The sequence below is a fragment of the Mesoplodon densirostris genome, chromosome 10, assembly GCF_025265405.1.
Source record: "Mesoplodon densirostris isolate mMesDen1 chromosome 10, mMesDen1 primary haplotype, whole genome shotgun sequence".
Lineage (NCBI taxonomy): Eukaryota > Metazoa > Chordata > Mammalia > Artiodactyla > Ziphiidae > Mesoplodon > Mesoplodon densirostris.
Genome location: NC_082670.1, coordinates 25,439,483 through 25,452,931, shown reverse-complemented (window position 1 = coordinate 25,452,931; position 13,449 = coordinate 25,439,483). Strand labels below are relative to the sequence as shown.

The 13,449-nt window shown below is 37.7% G+C and overlaps 1 protein-coding gene across 2 annotated transcripts in view; it reads left to right on the top strand.

Annotated features, from left to right (window-relative positions):
• Positions 1-13,449, top strand: part of EFHC1 (EF-hand domain containing 1) — a 67,785-nt gene that overhangs the window by 1,476 nt on the left and 52,860 nt on the right. The window lies entirely within an intron of this gene.

The window sequence follows — 13,449 nt, the reverse complement described above, 5'->3', positions numbered from 1 at the left end:
ATCTCTTCTTCATAGTTATTCCTGCATTAAGACACAGCATTGTAGATTTTTTGCTTCAGTGGACTTTTCAGTTTTATGAAACTTAAAAATGTTGTAGGCACGTTCTTGCCCTGTGCAGGAACAGCTTACCATTTGCTGTTGGTGAGTGTGGGTTACCCATGGGGCAGGGTTGATTTGATTTGGGATTACAGAGGTGTGGGTTGGAGGTGCCAGGCTCTGAGAACATATATTGCCGTACTACAAGTAAGATGAACTGTGCATTGGACATATTTCAGATTTTAAATACACTGGCCAAGTGTCAGCCAATTTGCCTTATTTTGATATGTGAAAAACATCACTGTCTTCAGCCCTGAAAGACTAGGTATGTGTAACTCTCAAGACCTTCAGAAGATGAACCACAGGGACTAAGGTGGGGAGCCTGAGGTGGCCTTGCCTGGGGTGCCCTTGAAGTCCACTGATAAAGGTCGTATAGCTGAGTGATGGTAGAGGTGTCTGTCTCAAACGGGAAAAGCAAATGAAGCAGCTGATGTTGCTTCTGTCTTTAGAGGTGACAGAAGAGGAGCTTGAAGTTACACAGGTTACCTACCCAGTGATGAAGTCAACTCAGCCCATTTTGTTCTGTGTCATTTGTGTTATGTCCTGTCAACTGATATGTGACCCTGAATGTACAACCCATAAAATAAAGTTAACAGTCCATAACTCTTAGCAAAAGAAGTTTACTCTATTGCACCTTTTATGTTAGTACAGATCCTGAGAGATGGTTGGTTGGGCTGCAAAGAAATTAGGTAGGTAAGTCAGTAATTTTTTTCATAAAAAACATTTTATGATTTATGTGTGTATATGTATGTGTATAAATATGATTTTGAAAGCAACATTGCAAAGAACAGAAAAAGGAAAAAAAATTCCATCAAATTAACATAATCTCTAATTTTCCTTTCCACTTTTTTCCAACTTTATTGAGATATAATTGATGTATAAATTTAAAGCGTACAACCTGTTGATTTGATATGCTTGTATTTTGCAAAATGATCACCACCATAGCATTAGCTAACACCTCCATCCAGTCATATAATTACCATTTCTTTTTTGTGATGAGAACATTTAAGATCTACTCTCTTAACAACTTTCAAGTATGTAATACACCATTGTTAGCTATAATCATCATGCTGTACATTAGATCCTCAGAATGATTTCATTTTATAACTGAATAAACTGGAAGTTTGTATCCTTTGACCACTCTCTCCCCATTTCCTCTACCTCCACCCCATGGTAACCACCACTCTACTCTCTGTTTCTATGAGTTTGGATTTTTCAGATTCCACATATAAATGATATCATGCATACAGTATTTGTCTTTCTCTTGCTGATGTTTTTCACTTGACATAATGCCCTCAAGTTTCATCCAAGTTGTCAGAAATGGTAGGATTTCCTTCTTTCTCATGGCTGCATACTATTTCATTGTATATACATGTATAAATATGTATATACACATTCATACACACATATATGTCATATCTTTATCCATTGGTTGAAACAGATTGTTTCCATATCTTGGCTATTATGAAGAATGCTGTACTGAACAAGGGGGTGCAGGTATCTCTTCAAGATCCTGTTTTCATTACCTTTGGTTATATACCCAGAAATGAGATTGCTGGATTGTATGGTAGTTCTGTTTTTAATTTTTTGAGGAACCTCCACACTGTTTTCCGTAATGGCTGTACCAATTTACATTCCCACAAGGGTTTTTTCCTCCACATCCTTTTCAACAGTTGTTAGCTCCTGTCTTTCTGATGGTAGCCATCCTAGCAGGTGTGAGATGTTATCTAATTGCGGCTTTAATTTGCATTTCCTTGATGATTAGTGATGTCAAGCACCCTTTCACATACCTCTTGGCCATTCGTGTCTCTTCTTTTGGAAAAATATCTATTCAGTTCCTCTACCCCTTTTTTTTCCCTCTGCCCATTTTTTAACCAGACTTTGTTTATTTGGATTGTTTTTGTTTTGCTGTTGGGTTGTATGAGTTCTTTATATATTGGATAATAACCCCTTATTAGATATATGATTTGCACATTTTCCTCCCATCCTGTAGGTTGCCTTTTCCTTTTGTTGATGGTTTCTTTTTTTAAATTTTATTTATTTATTTATTTATTTAGGACTGTGTTGGGTCTTTGTTTCTGTGTGAGGGCTTTCTCTAGTTGTGGCGAGCGGGGGCCACTCTTCATCGTGATACTTGGGCCTCTCACTGTCGCAGCCTCTCTCTTTTTTATTTTTATTTTTATTTTACAAATTTAATCAGTTATACATATACATATGTTCCCATATCCCCTCCCTTTTGCGTCTCCCTCCCACCCTCCCTATCCCACCCCTCCAGGCGGTCACAAAGAACCCAGCTGATCTCCCTGTGCTATGCGGCTGCTTCCCACTAGCTATCTACCTTACGTTTGGTAGTGTATATATGTCCATGCCGCTCTTTCACTTTGTCACAGCTTACCCTTCCCCCTCCCCATATCCTCAAGTCCATGCTCTAGTAGGTCTGTGTCTTTATTCCTGTCTTACCCCTATGTTCTTGATGACATTTTTTTCTTAAATTCCATATATATGTGTTAGCATACAGTATTTGTCTTTCTCTTTCTGACTTACTTCACTCTGTATGACAGACTCTAGGTCCATCCACCTCATTACAAATAGCTCAATTTCATTTCTTTTTATGGCTGAGTAATATTCCATTGTATATATGTGCCACATCTTCTTTATCCATTCATCCGATGATGGACACTTAGGTTGTTTCCATCTCCGGGCTATTGTAAATAGGGCTGCTATGAACATTTTGGTACATGTCTCTTTTTGAATTATGGTTTTCTCAGGGTATATGCCCAGTAGTGGGATTGCTGGGTCATATGGTAGTTCTATTTGTAGTTTTTTAAGGAACCTCCATACCGTTCTCCATAGTGGCTGTACCAATTCACATTCCCACCAGCAGTGCAAGAGTGTTCCCTTTTTTCCACACCCTCTCCAGCATTTATTGTTTCTAGATTTTTTGATGATGGCCATTCTGACTGGTGTGAGATGATATCTCATTGTAGTTTTGATTTGCATTTCTCTAATGAGTAAAGATGTTGAGCATCCTTTCATGTGTTTGTTGGCTGTCTGTATATCTTCTGTGGAGAAATGTCTATTTAGGTCTTCTGCCCATTTTTGGATTGGGTTGTTTGTTTTTTTGCTATTGAGCTGCATGAGCTGCTTATAAATTTTGGAGATTAATCCTTTGTCAGTTGCTTCATTTGCAAATATTTTCTCCCATTCTGAGGGTTGTCTTTTCGTCTTGTTTATGGTTTCCTTTGCTGTGCAAAAGCTTTGAAGTTTCATTAGGTCCCATGTGTTTATTTTTGTCTTTATTTCCATTTCTCTAGGAGGTGGGTCAAAAAGGATCTTGCTGTGATTTATGTCATAGAGTGTTCTGACTATGTTTTCCTCTAGGAGTTTGATAGTGTCTGGCCTTACATTTAGGTCTTTAATCCATTTTGAGCTAATTTTTGTGTATGGTGTTAGGGAGTGATCTAATCTCATACTTTTACATGTCCATGTCCAGTTTTCCCAGCACCACTTATTGAAGAGACTGTCCTTTCTCCACTGTACATTCCTGCCTCCTTTATCAAAGATAAGGTGACCATATGTCCGTGGGTTTATCTCTGGGCTTTCTATCCTGTTCCATTGATCTATCTTTCTGTTTTTGTGCCAGTACCATACTGTCTTGATTACTGTAGCTTTGTAGTATAGTCTGAAGTCAGGGAGCCTGATTCCTCCAGCTCCGTTTTTCGTTCTCAAGATTGCTTTGGCTATTCGGGGTCTTTTGTGTTTCCATACAAATAGTGAAATTTTTTGTTCTAGTTCTGTGAAAAATGCCAGTGGTAGTTTGATAGGGATTGCATTGAATCTGTAGATTGCTTTGGGTAGTAGAGTCATTTTCACAATGTTGATTCTTCCAATCCAAGAACATGGTACATCTCTCCATCTATCTGTATCATCTTTAATTTCTTTCATCAGTGTCTTATAATTTTCTGCATACAGGTCTTTTGTCTCCTTAGGTAGGTTTATTCCTAGATATTTCATTCTTTTTGTTGCAATGGTAAATGGGAGTGTTTCCTTGATTTCACTTTCAGATTTTTCATCATTAGTATATAGGAATGCCAGAGATTTCTGTGCATTAATTTTGTATCCTGCAACTTTACCAAATTCATTGATTAGCTCTAGTAGTTTTCTGGTAGCATCTTTAGGATTCTCTATGTATAGTATCATGTCATCTGCAAACAGTGACAGCTTTACTTCTTCTTTTCCCATTTGGATTCCTTTTATTTCCTTTTCTTCTCTGATTGCTGTGGCTAAAACTTCCAAAACTATGTTGAATAAGAGTGGTGAGAGTGGGCAACCTTGTCTTGTTCCTGATCTTAGTGGAAATGGTTTCAGTTTTTCACCATTGAGGACGATGCTGGCTGTGGGTTTGTCATATATGGCCTTTATTATGTTGAGGAAAGTTCCCTCTATGCCTACTTTCTGCAGGGTTTTTATCATAAATGGGTGTTGAATTTTGTCAAAAGCTTTCTCTGCATCTATTGAGATGATCATATGGTTTTTCTCCTTCAGTTTGTTAATATGGTGTATCACATTGATTGATTTGCGTATATTGAAGAATCCTTGCATTCCTGGAATAAACCCCACTTGATCATGGTGTATGATCCTTTTAATGTGCTGTTGGATTCTGTTTGCTAGTATTTTGTTGAGGATTTTTGCATCTATGTTCATCAGTGATATTGGCCTGTAGTTTTCTTTCTTTGTGACATCCTTGTCTGGTTTTGGTATCAAGGTGATGGTGGCCTCGTAGAATGAGTTTGGGAGTGTTCCTCCCTCTGCTATATTTTGGAAGAGTTTGAGAAGGATAGGTGTTAGCTCTTCTCTAAATGCTTGATAGAATTCGCCTGTGAAGCCATCTGGTCCTGGGCTTTTGTTTGTTGGAAGATTTTTAATCACAGTTTCAATTTCAGTGCTTGTGATTGGTCTGTTCATATTTTCTATTTCTTCCTGATTCAGTCTTGGCAGGTTGTGCATTTCTAAGAATTTGTCCATTTCTTCCAGGTTGTCCATTTTATTGGCATAGAGTTGCTTATAGTAATCTCTCATGATCTTTTGTATTTCTGCAGTGTCAGTTGTTACTTCTCCTTTTTCATTTCTAATTCTATTGATTTGAGTCTTCTCCCTTTTTTTCTTGATGAGTCTGGCTAATGGTTTATCAATTTTGTTTATCTTCTCAAAGAACCAGCTTTTAGTTTTATTGATCTTTGCTATCGTTTCCTTCATTTCTTTTTCATTTATTTCTGATCTGATTTTTATGATTTCTTTCCTTCTGCTAACTTTGGGATGTTTTTGTTCTTCTTTCTCTAATTGCTTTAGGTGCAAGGTTAGGTTGTTTATTCGAGATGTTTCCTGTTTCTTAAGGTGGGATTGTATTGCCATAAACTTCCCTCTTAGAACTGCTTTTGCTGCATCCCATAGGTTTTGGGTCGTCGTGTCTCCATTGTCATTTGTTTCTAGGTATTTTTTAATTTCCTCTTTGATTTCTTCAGTGATCACTTCGTTATTAAGTAGTGTATTGTTTAGCCTCCATGTGTTTGTATGTTTTACAGCTCTTTTCCTGTAATTGATATCTAGTCTCATAGCATTGTGGTCGGAAAAGATACTTGATACAATTTCAATTTTCTTAAATTTACCAAGGCTTGATTTGTGACCCAAGATATGATCTATCCTGGAGAATGTTCCATGAGCACTTGAGAAAAATGTGTATTCTGTTGTTTTTGGATGGAATGTCCTATAAATATCAATTAAGTCCATCTTGTTTAATGTATCATTTAAAGCTTGTGTTTCCTTATTTATTTTCATTTTGGATGACCTGTCCATTGGTGAAAGTGGGGTGTTAAAGTCCCCTACTATGATTGTGTTACTGTCGATTTCTCCTTTTATGGCTGTTAATATTTCCCTTATGTATTGAGGTGCTCCTATGTTTGGTGCATAAATATTTACAATTGTTATATCTTCTTCTTGGATTGATCCCTTGATCATTATGTAGTGTCCTTCTTTGTCTCTTCTAGTAGTCTTTATTTTAAAGTCTATTTTGTCTGATATGAGAATTGCTACTCCAGCTTTCTTTTGGTTTCCATTTGCATGGAATATCTTTTTCCATCCCCTTACTTTCAGTCTGTATGTGTCTCTAGGTCTGAAGTGGGTCTCTTGTAGACAGCATATATATGGGTCTTGTTTTTGTATCCATTCAGCCAGTCTGTGTCTTTTGGTGGGAGCATTTAGTCCATTTACATTTAAGGTAATTATTGATATGTATGTTCCTATTCCCATTTTCTTTTTTTTTTTTTTTTCATTTTTAAATATCTTTATTCACAAACCTGTATATTATCTGTCAGTTCAAATGCCATATGTATGATAAAATAGATGAGAAGTATCACATTTACAATGAAATCATTATTTTATATAGCTGAATCAACTGATAGGCTACCTCCTGCAATAATAACTTAATGGGCCCAATTCTACCTTTTGAATGGACCAATTTTATGATTCTCCTGGGAAGTTTTGCGTTGGGTATAGTTTCTTGTTGCTTCTTTCTGTGATCCAAGGCTTAAGAGAAAATCCCTGGAAACCAGCAACTGGAACCAGACCTCTCCGGGATTGAGAGACAGGAGTGAGAAAAAAGACATCCTATCCCATCTTAAAGTCCCACAACTGCTATGCTTTGCAGGAGGAGGAAAGAATCAGTCCCAAGAATTATATTGAACATTTCTAAATCATCAACATCAAGGATTAATCTCTAAAACAAGTTTGCAGATAGAAGCTATCCAGCTAGTCATTATAAAATGCATATGCAATACAGTCAAGGATGCTGTGCTTACAAAACCACATACATCTTATTTATCTCTAATTTTAAAATAATTCATTCCCTTATTGGGTATGCAAGTGAGCAATGGAGAAAGTGGTGCATCTGCAATACCGGCTGGTGCTAAGGATTTCAGTGCTTCCAGAAGATGGGGGCTAGAGAACTTAACCAGGCACCGGAGGGGTTCTTCTCTCTCAGCCAGGATGCCCCCATTTAGGTCGCTTTTGAATTTCGTTTCAAGCTTATATTGTGCAAATTCTAGTCTTGGTTGTGGATAGTCTCCAAAAATTTCTTGAGTCACTCTATGGACTCTCTCTTTTTCTGTTTTGTTTTCATGAATGATCCTTGAATCCATATTTACATCTAGCCCAAGGCTTCTTTCTTGTAGAGGTGTAGTAGAGTTGTGAGTTTCAAAGGTCTGCTTGACTGATGGGACAAAATATTCCGCTTCTCTCTTGCAGAACAGAATATACCATTTTCTTAATTGTTTTGGGTTCGTTATTGTAGTTCTTTTCCTTCTGTTGTGTTTCTTGCCTAGAGAAGTTCCTTTAGCATTTGTTGTAAAGCTGGTTTGGTGGTGCTGAACTCTCTCAGCTTTTGCTTGTCTGTAAAGGTTTTAATTTCTCCATCAAATCTGAATGAGATCCTTGCTGGGTAGAGTAATCTTGGTTGCAGGTTTTTCTCCTTCATCACTTTAAGTATGTCCTGCCACTCCCTTCTGGCTTGTAGAGTTTCTGCTGAGAGATCAGCTGTTATCCTGATGGGGATTCCCTTGTGTGTTATTTGTTGTTTTTGCCTTGTTGCTTTTAATATGATTTCTTTGTGTTTAATTTTTGACAGTTTGATTAATATGTGTCTTGGTGTATTTCTCCTTGGATTTATTCTGTATGGGACTCTCTGTGCCTCCTGGACTTGATTAACTATTTCCTTTCCCATATTAGGGAAGTTTTCAACTATAATCTCTTCAAATATTTTCTCAGTCCCTTTCTTTTTCTCTTCTTCTTCTGGAACCCCTATAATTCGAATGTTGGTGCGTTTAATGTTGTCCCAGAGGTCTCTGAGACTGTCCTCTGTTCTTTTCATTCTTTTTTCTTTATTTTGCTCTGCAGCAGTTATTTCCACTATTTTATCTTCCACCTCACTTATCCGTTCTTCTGCCTCAGTTATTCTGCTATTGATCCCATCTAGAGTATTTTTTATTTCATGTATTGTGTTTTTAATCGATGCTTGATTCGTCTTTAGTTCTTCTAGGTCCTTGTTAACTGTTTCTTGCATTTTGTCTATTCTATTTCCAAGATTTTGGATCATCTTTACCATCATTATTCTGAATTCTTTTTCAGATAGACTGCCTATTACCTCTTCATTTGTTAGGTCTGGTGGGTTTTTATCTTGCTCCTTCTCCTGCTGTGTGTTTTTCTGTCTTCTCATTTTGCTTATGTTACTGTGTTTGGGGTCTCCTTTTTGCAGGCTGCAGGTTCGTAGTTCCCGTTGTTTTTGGTGTCTGTCCCCAGTGGCTAAGGTTGGTTTAGTGGGTTGTGTAGGCTTCTTGGTGGAGGGGACTACTGCCTGTGTTCTGGTGGATGAGGCTGGATCTTGTCTTTCTGGTGGGCAGGTCCACGTCTGGTGGTGTGTTTTGGGGTGTTTGCGGACTTTTTATGATTTGAGGCAGCCTCTCTGTCGCAGCCTCTCTTGTTGCGGAGCACAGGCTCCAGACGTGCAGGCTCAGTAGTTGTGGCTCACGGGCCCAGTTGCTCCGCGGCTTGTGGGATCTTCCCAGACCAGGGCTCGAACCCGTGTCCCCTGCATTGGCAGGCAGATTCTCAACCACTGCACCACCAGGGGAGCCCTGTTGATGGTTTCTTTTGCTGTGCAGAAGCTTTTTAGTTTAATGTAGTCCCATTTATTTATTTATTTTTGCTTTTGTTTCTTATGCTTTTGTTGTCAGATCCAAAAAATCATTGCCTAGAACAATGTCAAGGAGCTTTCCTCTGTTTTCTTCTAGGAGTTTTACAGTTTCAGGTCTTATGTTTAAGTCTAATCCATTTTGAGTTAATTCTTGTGAGTGGTGTAAGATGGGATCCAATTTCATTCTTCTGCATGTGGTTATCCAGTTTTCCCAACACCATTTATTGAAGAGACTATCCTTTTTTCATTGTGTATTCTTGGCTTTCTTGCCAAAGATTAGTTGACTGTATATGTGAGGGTTCATTTCTGGGCTCTCCATTCTGTTCCATTGGTCTATGTGTCTATTTTTCTGCCAATACATACTGTTTTGATTACTGTAGTTTTGTAGTATAGTTTGAAATCAGGATGCCTCCAACTTTGTTGTTCTTTCTAATGATTGCTTGGCTATTAAGAGTCTTTTGTGGCTCCATAAAAATTTTAGGATTTTTTTTTCTATTTTTGTGAAAAATGCCATTGGAATTTTGATACTGATTGCATTTACTTTTAGATGGCTTTGGGCAGTATGGACATTTTAGTAATATTAATTCTTCCAAACATGAATATGGGTTTCTTTTCATTTATTTGTGTTATCTTCAGTTTCTTTCATCAAAAGCTTGTAGTTTTCAGTGTACAGGCCTTTCACCTCCTTGGTTAAATTTATCCCTAAGTATTTTATTGTTTTTGATGCTATCATAAATGAGATAGTTTTCTTAGTTTCTCTTTCAGGTAGTTCATTGTTGGTGTGTAGAAACACAGCTGATTTTTGTATGTTGATTTCTGTATCCTGGAATTTTACCGAATTTGTTGACTCGTTCTAACAGTTTTTTGGTGGAGTCATTAAGGTTTATAAGTATAAGATCATGTCATCTGCAAACAAAGACAGTTTTACTTCTTCCTTTCCTATTTGGATGCCATTTATTTCTTTTTCTTGCCTGATTGCTCTAGCCAGGACTTCCAGTACTATGTTGAATAGTAGTGGTGAGAGTAGGCATTCTTGTCTTGTTACTGATCTTAGAGGAAAAGCTTTCAACCTTTCACCTTTGAGTATGATGTTAATTGTAGGTTTGTCATCTATGGACTTTATTGTGTTGAGGTATGTTCCTTCTATACCCAGTTTTTTGAGCATTTTTATCATGAAAGGATATTGTATTTTGCCAAATGCATTTTCTGCATCTGTTGAGATGATCATGTGATTTTTATCTTTCATTCTGTTGATGTGATGTATCACATTTATTTATTTGCACATGTTAAACCATCCTTGCATCTCAGAAATCAGTCCCACTTGACCATGGTGTATGACTCTTTTAATGTACTGTTGAATTTGGTTTGCTGGTATTTTGTTGAGGATTTTTACATCTGTGTTCATCAGAGATATTGGTCTGTAATTTTCTTGTAGTTTCCTTATCTGGCTTTGGTATCAGGGTAATGCTAGTTTTGTAAAATGAGTTTGGGAGTGTTCCCTCCTCTTCAGTTTTTTGGAAGCATTTGAGAAGGACTGGCATTAATTCTGCTTTAAATGTTTGGTAGAATTCACCAGTGAAACCATCTGGTCCCAAGCTTTTCTCTATTAGGAGGTTTTTGATTACTGAGTCAGTTTCCTTACTTGTTATTGGTCTGTTCAGATTTTCTATTTCTTCATGATTCAGTCTTGGTAGGTTGTACATTTCTAGAAATTTATTGATTTCTTCTAGGTTATCCAGTTTGTTGGCATGTTATTATTCATAGTAGACTCTCATGCTTCTTTGTATTTCTATACTATCAGTTACAATGTCTCCCTTTTCATTTCTGATTTTATTTGAGTCCTCTCTCTTTTTTCTTAATCAGTTAGCTAAAGGTTTGTCAATTTTGTTTGTCTTTTCAAAAAAACAGCTCTTAGTTTCTTTGATCATTTCTGTCATTTTTCTAGTGTCTATTTCATTTATTTCTGCTCTGATCTTTATTATTTCCTTTCTTCTGCTGACTTTGGGCTTAGTTCTTTTCTAGTTTCTTGAGGTATAAAGTGAAGTGGTTTATTTGAGATCTTATTTCTCAATGCAGGCATATATCATTATAAACTTAAACCTGCTTTTGCAGCATCCTGTAGATTTTCATTTTTGTGCTTCCATTTTCATCTGTTCAAGATTTTTAAAATTTCCCTTTGATTTCTTTGACTCATTGGTTGTTCAGGAGTGTGTTTTTTAATTTTCACATATTTGTGAATTTTCCAGCTTTCCTACACTTATTGATTTCTAGTTTCATGCCGTTTTGATTGGAAAAGACACTTGGTATGATTTCAATCTTCTTAAATTGCTGAGACTTATTTTGTGGCCTATCATATGATCTATACTGGAGAATGTTTTGCACATGCTTGAGAATAAAGAGTGCTGCTGTTGAATGGATTGTTCTGTATGTGTCTGTTAGGTCTGTTTGATCTAAAGTATGGTTCAAGTGCAGTGTTTTCCTTGTTGATTTTTTTTATCTGGCTGATCTGTCCATTGTTGAGAGTGGGGTATTGAAGTCCCTTGCTAAAATTGTTTTGTTGTCTATTTCACCCTTCAGATCAACAGTATTTGTTCACATAAAAATCTACCCTTTTACTCCCTGCCCCTTATTTTTTTGATGTCACCATTTACATCTTTTTGTATTGTGTATCCATTAACAAATTGTTGAAGCTAGGGTTAAGTAGTCTTTATAGTAGTGTTAAGTAGATAACACATCACCATGTTACAGTATTAGGGTGTCTCCGTTTACCTTTACCAGTGTGTTGTATAGTTTCATGTTACTAATAAACACCTTTTTGTTTCAGCTCAAAGAACTCTTTTCAGCATTTCATGTAAGGCAAACTTAGTGGTGATGAAGTTCTTTAGCTTATACTTATTAGGAAAAGTCTTTATCTTGCCTTCATTTCTGAAGGACAACTTTTCTGGGTAAGGTACTCTTGGTTGGCAGTTTTTTTCTTCATCACTTTCTAGAGGCCTAAGCTGGCTGCCTGTGTGGTTACTGGGCTCTGCTGGGGACAGGGGAGAGGAGGGAGCCAGGAGGGACTCAGGTGGTGGCCTGGGCAACCCTGAATGCCTGTGGGACAAAAGCTGGTGAAGTCTGCAGGGGCTACATGGCAGCTGCAATTATGCTGGCTGTTGGCTGTGGGTCAAAATCTGCTGTTTGTCTGCCAAGCAGGTCTCTGTGAACCACAGTGGCTCCCACTGAGTGGGTGCTGCCAGTAGCCCCTACTTTTCTTCCTTGTTCCTAACTGGCTCTGTACACTTCTGCTTCACTAGTCTGTGGGGTGAAACTGAGGTGGGACCTTCGTGCAGTGTCTCCCAACGACTGGAGAGCTGACTGCCCACCCTGCTTTTCCTTTCCTGGTTGAGGGGAAGTTGCCTCCTGGGGCTGAACAGTGCTGGCTTGGGGGATGGGATGATGCAGACAAAATGGGTTGTCTTCCTTCTCTTCCTGTATGAATATCCTCAGTTTTTTGTTTTACTGTGTTGCTGAAACCTCCTAAATGGACTCTGGACCTCTTCCAGAGGTGTTCATGGACAGCTGTCCAACCATTGATCTTTGTGGAGGGATGGGGAGGCTGGGTATCCTATGCCACTGTTTTGGTCTCCTGTACCTTCAAAAATATTTCCTTTACACTTTTTTCTGTAATCTTTTGTTTTTTCCATTTACCATTGAAAATGTGTTGATTGTAAAAAAAAAAAAAAAAAAAAAAGCAACATAATTCAGAAATGTATAGTACAGGGCTTCCCTGGTGGCACAGTGGTTGGGAGTCTGCCTGCCAATGCAGGGGACACGGGTTCGTGCCCCGGTCCGGGAAGATCCCACATGCTGCGGAGTGGCTGGGCCCGTGAGCCATGGCCGCTGAGCCTGCGCATCCGGAGCCTGTGCTCCGCAACGGGAGAGGCCACAACAGTGAGAGGCCCGCGTACCACAAAAAAAAAAAAAAAGAAATGTATAGTACAGACAGAGAACATTCTCCAAGTCCAGTCTTTTTTGTGCACGTGTTTGAATGCTTGTAATTAATATGCATATAATTTTGTAAGCTGCTTTTTTGGATTTATTAAATCATAAATATTTTTCCCAGATTACCACATGGTCTTTAAAACCAGTATTTTAATGGCTGCATAATAGCCCATTAGGTGAGCTTTCCATCAGTTACTTATGCTTGTCTTTTAGATTGTTTCCCATGCCATGTTTTACTATGGTAATTATAACTATTATAATTTACTATTGTAATTATAACTATTGAACATTATAATGGTCAGCCTTAGGCATATTGTTCTTTCCTGTGACTTTGGATTATACCCTTAAAGGATTGGGGGTGGAATTATTGAGTTCAAGTCTGTTCAATTTAAGTCTGTAATATCCATTTGCTTTCCAAAAAGTTATATGAGTATATTAGCATCACTGTAGCAAGAGGGCCTTTGTTTCATTTCAGGTAAAAATTCATTTCACAGAACTAGATCTTCTCAGTTCCATGGTTTATGACCACCAGATAAAATGAAAAACATGGGAAGACTAGTACAAAATTAGGAGTATACATGAGATAATATTTTAGTTTTTTGTGGAAAGTGAGCTGGTAATTAAAT